Raw genomic sequence first — 10,641 nt, 5'->3', positions numbered from 1 at the left:
GACTTTGACCAAAAATGTTTCAAACCAAAAAATCTGAATCCAGTTTGTACATCAAAAACTGTGTTCTACTAGGAAACCAAGATAGAACAGGATTATACGGCTTGAATCAATGGAAAACACAATATCTATGCGATCAGCGGGTCTATTATATGCTAATTCCATCCCCTATGGTTCTATTTGTACGCTTTTAGCTTCTATATGAAGATCCAGTGATGTGATCTGCTCCATATCATTGTAATTTCTGAACATTTATATATCTACTCATGGGTATATTTAGGATTCACATACTGTTTTTTGCATACCCAGTTCACATGTACGATTTTATATTCTTGTAAGCACTGCAATTGTCTAAGTCTCATTGTCTTTTGGTCATTTGGTCCTCTTTTCTTCTAACCGTTTGAACGCAATTGGGCACTTACTTTTAATAATTTGGCCAGATGCTTCGATGAACTTGTAACTTTTTTTTTTCTCTCTTTTTGCGAAACAGATGGGCCTTGAACTTAGGGGATAGGATTTTGCATTAGGAGTTTGTTTTACCTTAGATAGTTGAGATACATGATTGGACTTGAATTGGACCCTTTAGTATGGTCCAATATGCCACTAGACGTTTTGAGTGATTTCCTAAGAAAAGCAAATGCAGTGATAGAAAATCTGTTTAGTAGTAATAGAATCTTCAGATTACATTTTCATGCTTTGCGTGACATGTTTTCTTCACTACAATTTTTCCTGAAGGGTAGGCAATGCTTGTTTGTCATTCAAAGTACAGGACTGCAGGCATGCTGTAATTATTACATCACCAGGAACCATGATCTCGCCAGAGTTGTGTTACGCCAGAGTTGTTACACCAATCAGCAGGTAAATACCTCTTGTTAGCCTGTTGCACAACAATTAGCAGCTCGACAGGATCCAAAAAAGAAATTGTAACGTGTATTTAGAATCCATAAGCGAGCAACCTTGTACTATCCAACCATGTCATCTGATTTTGTATCAACTAGCTGGGTTGATGTGTGGATGGCTGGGATTTATTTCAAGGGAGGCTTGATGTCAGTGTTCATTCTGCGATTTCTTGGCCTGCTTTTCTTGCTTTAAGTGGAGCAACATACGCATTTGATCTCGTTAGAATATCTTCCCGCAAAATTTTGGCTTCCTTTAGATAGCACCAAGACAATCCAACGTCTCTACAGCAAAAGGTCGGGCATTGCCATGTTTAACAAGGTTAGTTATTCATAGTTTCTTTAATCAAAGCTTGAAAAAATAAGTTCATGATTGGATGACTACATTATTTCATTGATTCTGAGGCCAACTATTGTTCTTTGCAAATTCATGGAAATGCAAACGCCCAGGAATATCATCTCGTCTGTACAAGATGTGATCGACAATGTGATCGTTTCTAGCAGGCTTTAAAAAAAGAATGAACTGTCCCTTCCTATCTTGCATTACATGATAATTACTTCTCCTTAGCTAGTGTTGATTGAGCTACTAGTTAGATAGAAGCCATTTTTTCGTTTTTTTTTTCTTTTTTTGATTGAAAGAAGTTCATTTTTCTGGTGCATTAGGAGGTTGCCCTTATCTGTGGCATTCCACAGTTTTGCGACTTACAGTCCATTAGCTTGAACTCTTGAGAGAATCTCTGCTTCATTAGTGCCAGATTGCCACCTTGAATGAAAAGTTCCGCTTAGACAATAATGCAACGAGGTTGCTGGATGCTGATGTTAGCTCAATGCTGATACAAAGTTAGTAGCATTTTGATTTTTTCAGAAGCTGCAGCTTTTGATGGTGTGGTGACATATGCACTTTTGCAGTATTCTGCATCAGCTTATAGATAAACATTTGGATCAACTTTGCATGTTTTCCTTCTTGAAAGTAATCTTTGGGAGTCACTTTACATTCATGAACTGTCCAACTATTATAGCCAGGTGCTCCCACTGTTCAACTCAAGCTTTATAATCCATCGTAGCTTCAGCATTAATGGCACAATGTGGGAAAGTATGTACTGCATCTCTAGCGGACCGACCCATTCGGTTCTGGGCTATTCGTTTCGTTCCGGGTGGACTGGCGGACAGGCCACGCACGCTTCGACGCAAACGGATCGACCCGTGATGCATATGTTCATTAAATTTGGGGAATGAATGCGTCGGCGCGGACGCCTGCGTGGATAGCGCGTGCCGACCATCAGCCGTTGGGCCCGGTATGTAAATGTCACATAACGCTAGTTAATTGTTCATTAGAAATCGACAGCCAGTTTTACAAAAGGGCTCACATAAACTGAAAATAAACGGTCGCTACACTATGCCGGCCGTAAATGTACAACTCCTCGCCCGCGACGTCGTCCTCGTCCAGCGTCGCCCGCGCAGCCCATATGGCTGCTTCCTGGCTGCGTGCCCGACGGTCCTCCCTGCGCTGGGTCTCCCGGCGTCGCTCGTCCTCACGGCAGGTCAATGCGGCGTTGAGCTCGGCAGCCCAGTGCGCCCTCTTGTCCTCCTCCTCCTCCGCCCACACCACCTCCTCCGCTGCTGCCTCCATCGCTTGCCGTGCTGCCTCACGCAACATCGACGCCGTCGCCTGCATCGCCGCAGACGATTCCTCGTCGTGCTCTCTTGTGGCGGACCTGCAGTGCGTCTTGCGCACTAGCCAGTCCTCCTCCTCCTCCTTGCCGAGAGACCTAGCCATGGCTAAGGCCGCCGCCTCTTCCACGTGGTCCTCCTTCGCTACGTCGGCGGCGGTGCGGTATGCCTTGTAGCGCATCGTCTTCTCCGCATTGGCGGCTGCGTCGACCGCCGCCACCTCCGTCGCAGCTACCGCCCCCTCCTGGGTGGCCGCCGCGGCGCGGCGTCGCTCTTCGACGATAATGGTGGCGGCATTACACGCCGCAGACCCCAAGAGTGTCATGGCCGCGTCGTGGCATTCGGCACACACGGCTGCCTCATTGGCCACCGCTTGCTCCGCCAGCTGCAGCGCCTGCTGCGCCACCGCCTCGACCACCTCTGCCTGCGCTTGTTGTGCCACATTGCCTTAGAGCTCGAAGGGTCCACCTAGTGGCTTGCCTGTGCGTGGGTCATCTCCGTGGCCATGATCTCGACCTCCTCGTCGGATCGACGAGGCCAGCGGAAACATAGAAGCAGAAACACACAAATTTTCAACGAATATTAGAAAAAAAGTGAAACTTGGAGTCTTGACTTCACAACTGTCATGGCGGAAAAAAGCTCGCTTTGTTATTGTTGTTGAGACCGGCAAAGTGAGAACAAGTCAAATTAACTTGTCAATCAAGTGATAATCTGTCAACTTCTCGATCTCAAAGAGTTTCTGGCAAAGTTCAGCTATGGTGGATAAGTTCGAAAACTCATGATTTCTTAGCACATCAAGTTCTAAGAGCAACTCTAGTAGACACCGCAAACCGTAAAACTCAAATACGCTGATGAAGAGCACCCAAAATGCGTTTTGCGGGCTGAAAAAAACATCGTGCAGTCTAGACATGCCAAAATTCGAGAATATGCTGTTATGCGGTCCACGTTTAGCGTGTCTGGACTGCGCGGTATTTTTTCAGCCCGCAAACAAAAACTACAACACAAGGTTTATGCAAATGTATGATAAATCGGCTGATAATTCGAGAATATAGAAATATAGAACATGCAAATTGATTTTTAAAGTACTCAATTATACATAAAACAAGACACCAAAAAAAATCAAGCATCACATAATCGAGGAAACGCATGATCAAGCATCACTGTCGGTTGCCGGATCATCCACACGGCCGCCACCATTGGCCATAGCTCGCCTCGGGCACCACTCGTGGCAGCCATAGCAACATGTGTGGCTTCCCTCCTTCGCGTCAAGATCTCCATCTTCGCGTGATTTCACCACTCTAGACGGAACTCATCCATCTCAGCCGGGTTCATCATCATAGTCGCATTCTTCGCCGCAATGAGCTCCGTCATGGCCCCATTCTCCTCGGCGCGTGCTCTCCTCTCCTCAAGTCGGAGGTGGCATCAACTTGAAGAACTTCGATGCGTTGCCAATATCTCTTTCCGGTTTGGTCGGTGCCGGTCACGGCATCCATCGAGACTCCCTCCCAAGCCTTGATCAAGATCACGTCTTCAAATTCACTATAGTTGCCGGTCCTCACCGCCCTCCCCTTCACCTTGGCCACTGCCCCTTCGAACGCTCCCGCTTGCCGTTGGGGAGGACAACTTCCTGGGCGCACCGTTTTTCAAGTGGCACTGATTATAATTTTGACAAAAAATATGGGGGATAAAAAAAGGACAAAAAATGTTTTCGTAGTTAAAGTTGTGGGCTGTCGCAGGAACCAGCCATTTTTAGCGTCTCCTGAAGGGGTTTCACAAACAGGTGTGTCGACCACCGCCTCCTCCACCCGCCACTTCAGCCACATACTTTTGCTCTAGCAGCATTGCCCCGATGCCACCAGGTCGACCGACTTCGCGGAGGCCTTCGCCTCGCTCGGGATGGTATATATTCTCGATTTAATTATGAAATTGCCAAATATTTCAACAATGCTATCTATTTTGAATATATCCAGAGAAAAGAAATCCCATTAATGATCCGATAAGAAAATGAATTAGAAACTCACTAATGGGGTTCATGTTTAAAATTGCAGGTATACACCATATTATGTTCTCTAAAAAAGGCAGAAAAACCTCACATCTAAATAAAGAATACACCTAAAAAATTAACATGTGTTACATCTACAAAAAGCAGAAAAACTCACATCTGTTGGATTCCACTTATTAGGGAAACTACATTAATCATTACTACAATGTAACAATTGGTCCAATAAAAATATAGACATATATTCCATGTAATAAGCCATAAAAATCTCATCTAAAAAAAACCTTGTATTACATCTGGAATCCAGAAAAAATCCAATCTGAAAATAGATCACATCTAGGGGGAAATGTGTTCCATCTACTGTCATGGTATATACAATGTAACAGATTTTACCTACAGAAAAATTGACACATGATTCTTCTACGGGCCAGAAAAACTCCCATCTAATACGTTACATCTAGCACAAAAAAACGTGTCACATCTAGAGGGGATGCCATAGAGGAAACTACCATCCATTGCAGTACATATGTTAGCAAAGAGCATCCAGTAAACTCCCACCCAGTAAACATCCATCTATGCCCAAATTTGAGAAGGATTGCATCTAGAACCTGAAATCCAGGATGGCCCATCCCTAAGCTCCCATTCTAATACACGGTTACCGGATTTTTGATTCAGTAACTAGATTACAGATAATATGTCATCCAAACATTCTACAAAATTAGCTTTCATATATTAAAATAAAGATACACCTGCCAAAGCATACAACAATAGGCAAAGTAACTTGAAAACAAGTATGGGCAAATGCATAAATAATTCCACTACCTGATAATAAGCCCAGAGTTTAAAATATATTTGGAAACATGTACCATCTAGTGATATTATTCGGCTAAAGTATTACATGGCTAAATTAGTTCATCAAGTTTTTATTCCCTGCATCGATTAACAATACTACCGCATATAACACTCAAATGGAGTACTGATGATAACATGCGCCCACTGGAAAAACAGTCCAATCTACTGCAACCACTACAACATGTAACACTTTAGCAGAATAATATGGAACAACTACTGCATGTACCATCTATAGAAAAAAAATCCATCTACTACAGATAGTTCAATGTACCCCCTCTTGTTCCATCTCGTGATGAACAACTGCATATAACACTTTTACAGATAGGATATGGTACCACTACTGTATGTAATACCTACAGAAGAAAAATCCATGTACTAGAGATAATTCAATCTACTCCCTATGGTTCCATCTCCTGATGAACAACATGTAACATGTTACCGAAAGGATATAGAACCACTACTGCATGTAACACCACAGAAAAGAATCCATATACTACCTCCGTTTCAAGGAATAAGGCGTCCTCGTTTTACGTGCTTTTTGTTTGAATAAAAAGTACTTTAAATAGATAAACATTATTTGTATGAAATTAGTATCATTACAAAGTTCTTTTCAATACGAATTCAACGATACTAATTTCATATAATATAATCAAGATTTTGTTCGTCAATTTTTATGGTCAAAGTTCGTTTTGGAATGCGCGTGCACCTTATTCCTTGAAACGGGGGTAGTACTACATATGGTTCAATGAACTCCCATGTTGTGCAGTCTAGAGGATCTAGCAGAGATGGTACAGGGGTACATGATAGCATTGTAAGCCAGCTTCTTACAAAGATACCTTGCAATTTGAAGTACTCGATTTGGCGATGTAACCGCGTGGGGGAGCAGGTGGCGCCATGATGCAGCCAACAACGTGTAGATGTAGCCAGCGACACACGGATGTAGCATATCAAAGCGAGGATGTAGCCCGGGACTAACCAGGACGCAACCGACCAAGCAAGGATGTGGCTGGCACAGACGAGAGGACGACGACGGCACCACCAAGCTTGCAGCCCGCGTCCAAACGATGACGCAGCCCGCACGTGAGGATGTAGCAGGCGCCAATGAGGATGTAGGTGCGGTCCAAATCCTCACTATGCTGGCGGATCGACGGGGAAATTTCCGCCAGCTTGTCGCTTCAGTCCACGCAGTTCACGAGTGCAAGGTCATCAACATGGTCCCACTCCCATCGCTGGTCTGGCTGGGCTGCGCCGTGTGGCGGTGACGCTACCGCGCGGTGGCCTTGGTGCATCCCGACAAGGATATGTCAGACGCCAGCGTGCTGGCGGGCTATGTGGCGGTGCGCATGGAAGGCGGCTGGTTCACGGTGCGTTGGCAGACCTGAGCCACCGACGTTCCTGGAGCTGCCCGGAAGGCGGAGGAGGAGTACGGCTTCCTGCCCGGCGCTCCGTGAAGTCCTCCACCGCGTCTCCTCGTCTTCCGAATCGGAGGACCGCCGCCACCATGGTGACTCGCGGCCGTTACGCCTGCCCGGATCGACGGAGAAATCGTGAAACGAATCAGGGAAAAGGAGGAGACAACATGGGAAATGCATCAAGAAACGGTGATAGTGGAGAGGAAGAGATGCGGAGGAGATGTCGACAAGACCGATTTGGGGAAAGGGCTTCTCTCTCGACCGTGTCGACCGATTTGGGGAAAGGGCTTCTCTCTCGACCGGTCGTATGCAGCCTTGATGCGTGCGGGGCCATACGATTGTGATCGCGCAGCTGAGGAGCGTGACCTCGCTGTAGGACGCGATCGAGGTCAACCTAGTAGGAGTAATAGAAATTGCGTTTTAGAATTGGTTGCACGGATCTTAATGCGAAAAAGGACGTAGTACTCACATGATAAGCCCGGTACATGAAGGTCTAGAATAAGCCAGGTACATGCACGATAAGCCAGCCAGTACATTCAACTATCTTGAATTAAACCGTAGCAACGGACAGGTATTTTTGCTAGTTCTACACAAATGACAAATTGCTAAGGTGCTTTGACTAACTCCAGAATACGAGCACTGACACTTGAACCTGAAACACGAGACTGATCTCAAATAATAGAAAATAGCAAAATGAGAAGGATGAGTCTATTCCTCCACGGTTATAGATAGGAACTAATCTATTGTATTGTGATCCAAATTTATATACTAAAGGCAACCTAACTTCTGACGAGCGGAGCGAGGCCTATCGCCGGTAGGCATGTAGAGAGAAAACAGCTGCACCACTCAATTCATCTAGCATATCCTCTAAGCGGGGAATAGGATGACGATATCAAATAGTAATGATGTTTATCGCTCTACAACTACACACATGCGCTATGTACCATCTTTCTTAGGAACTAGAATAACAGGAACAGTACAAGGACTAAGGCTTATGCGGATATAACCTTTGTCGAGTAGCGCTTGTACTTGCTTCTGTATTTTCTTCGTCTCTTCGGGGTTCGTCCTATATGGTGCCCTATTGGGCATCGAGACGTCGGAGACCAAGTCAATTTGATGCTCAATACCACGCAATGGTGGTAATCCTGCGGGCACCTTCTCCGGAAACACATCGTTGAATTCCTGCAAAACAGTAGAACACCAAGAGAAATAGGGGTCATGTCGTTAGAAACCAAAACCACCCATGTACATGAGCACAAGAGGCCTAGCTGTAGGATCCTCACTAAATTCTCTCATATCTTCTTTGGTGGCTAATGTAACTAAGGAATTCACTCTCTCATTTTTCGTTATATCACTCACGATAGTATAATTCTCTCGCCTATCTGACGAGATTCATTGAAATAGGTGCATCCTCCAAATGTGCTTCAGTTTTCTGACGAGATTCATTGAAAATTTGCTGTGGTGACATAGGCTGCAAGTTGATTTTCTTGCCCTTGAACTCCAAGTGATATGTATTGGCGCGGCCATTGTGTTGCACAGAACGGTCATAGAGCCATGGCCGACCCAATAGTAGGTGACACACCGTCGTAGGAACCACATCAAAATCTTATACGGTCTAATCTCAAAATCAACACGCACCATGTGGTTTACCTTCATCTCACCATTATCGCTCAACCACTAAATATAATATGGATGCGGGTGCGGTAGATACTTCAGTTTCAGCTTGGCACATAACTCCTTGCTTGCTAGATTACGACAACTTCCGCCATTAATAATGACCTTGTAAACTTTATCAGGACCAACTAGTGCCATTGTTTGGAACAAATTGCAGCGTTGAGTAGATGCACTCGGCTGCACATTAAGAGCACGCTGTGACACAACAATAGTGCGAGCTTCAGACGGAAAAGCATCTACACCATCACTGTCATAATCATCTTCTGGAGCATCCGGGTCAGCATCATCTCCAGTCTCATACTCATCATTGTTATTAATGGACATTACTTTCGGTTTGGACAATCTCTCTTGAAGTGACTCTTTCCACCACATGTATGGCAATTCATATCGCGGGTTGCGCGCAGTAGACATGCTAGAACCACTCGTACTTGCAGCAGGTTCGGGCTTCTTCGTTTTGGACACATTGGAGACTAGCTTGCTAGACGAAGTAGGAAAAAGTGCGGAGCTCGAAGATGGCGTTGGCGCCGTAGATAGGGGCGCCCTAGGCGTGTAGCGCCCAGCTCTCGTAGCATGACCTTTGATTTGCGCTTCTTCAGCTAAGTGCGCTTCAGCTTCTCTTGCATGATGTACCAGCTCATTCATAGTAGTGTAACTGTGATGACTAATAATGCTTTTGATATCATACTTCAAACCATGTAGGAAACGTTGCATTGTCATCTGAAGTGACTCACGGACACGGCCACGCTGCATAAGAATCTCCATCTCCATGAAATAAGTATCAACAGTCTTAACACCTTGTCTCAAGAGGGTCAACTTATCAAAGATAGTTCGCAAATAATTAGTGCGAACAACACGAGCTTGCATAATGGCCTTCATCTCGCGCCATGTAAGAACTGGCAATTCGTTATCTTCTTGACGAGCACGTGTAACTCCATCCCACCAACGCAATGCATAGCCATCAAATTCTGAGGAAGCAAGCTTGACCTTCCTATCTTCAGTATAGTCATGTAGGCGCCATAACTTCTCTATTTTCAGCTCCCAAGTGAGGTATTCTTCAGCATCAGCACCTCCTTCAAATTTTGGTATTGAGAACTTTGGCTTATCCAAACCATTGTCTTGCGGTTGTGGAGGGGACACGGTGAGCTCCGAGTTCAACAAAGCCACGACCACGGTTACCACGACCAGCACCACGTGCTTCATCTTGAAGCTCATCATCTTCATCTTCCTGTTGTTGTTGTTGGGACAAATTCTCAACAGCTAGAGTCAATGCTTGAATATTGCACTAAATATCCGTCATTTGTTCTTGCATTGTAGTGACGGTCTCAGTAGTAGTATCCAGCTTCTTGGCGACCTCCTGAACGGTCCCCTTAAGTTCTTCGTCCTGATCAATTTTGGAAAGGAAGATGAAAAAGGGAGATGGCGCCGGGCCCTGGATGCGCTAGCGATCGGCACGGAATTCACGTCGCATCTCATTACGAAGAGCTTCATACTCCCTCCATGTCATAACATCAACTGCATCCTTTTTTTTCTGGTTAACAATTTTTTCATCACTAGAAGACATGGTTAGTAGGTTAGTGCACTAAAACAATATATGTGGTGGTACTCTCACAACTCACTAAAAACTGATAAGAAAATGAAATCTTACCACCCCAAAGTGAATTAGTATTGCTTACCACTTGTAGTGACAACTAGTGCTCGGATGTAGCGAAACGAATATCAAGGGTATAAGAACAATCACACGACAAAGCAGGATATATGTGGGGATGTAGGTGGGCTACCTATTTGCACCAATAATAAGATCTAGCGCTGGCCGTAGAACAACCAATGATACTTACACAAGATGATAAATGTGGCAATGTAACTATATGGATGAAAAAGTTGCAATGCACTCGAGAGACACTAGCAAAGCTCAACGAAACAGGCACAAGATTGCTCAACTACAGGTGCAGAAAAAGTAAACTAGGCCTTCACTTGATCTTACTTAGAACTTCACTTCTTTTTTTTATTTTTCTTTGTATCACACACGCAGCTATGTAGCTCTTTTTGCTTTCTTTTCTATTTTTATTTTATTTTATGACTCAACTCTTTGTAACACGGTCAACAGAAATTGCAAAGCACCAAAAGCCTAACGAGCAGCATG

Source organism: Lolium rigidum, chromosome 6, assembly GCF_022539505.1.
Source record: "Lolium rigidum isolate FL_2022 chromosome 6, APGP_CSIRO_Lrig_0.1, whole genome shotgun sequence".
In the NCBI taxonomy this organism is placed as follows: Eukaryota; Viridiplantae; Streptophyta; class Magnoliopsida; order Poales; family Poaceae; genus Lolium; species Lolium rigidum.
Note: the sequence above shows the minus strand (reverse complement) of the source record.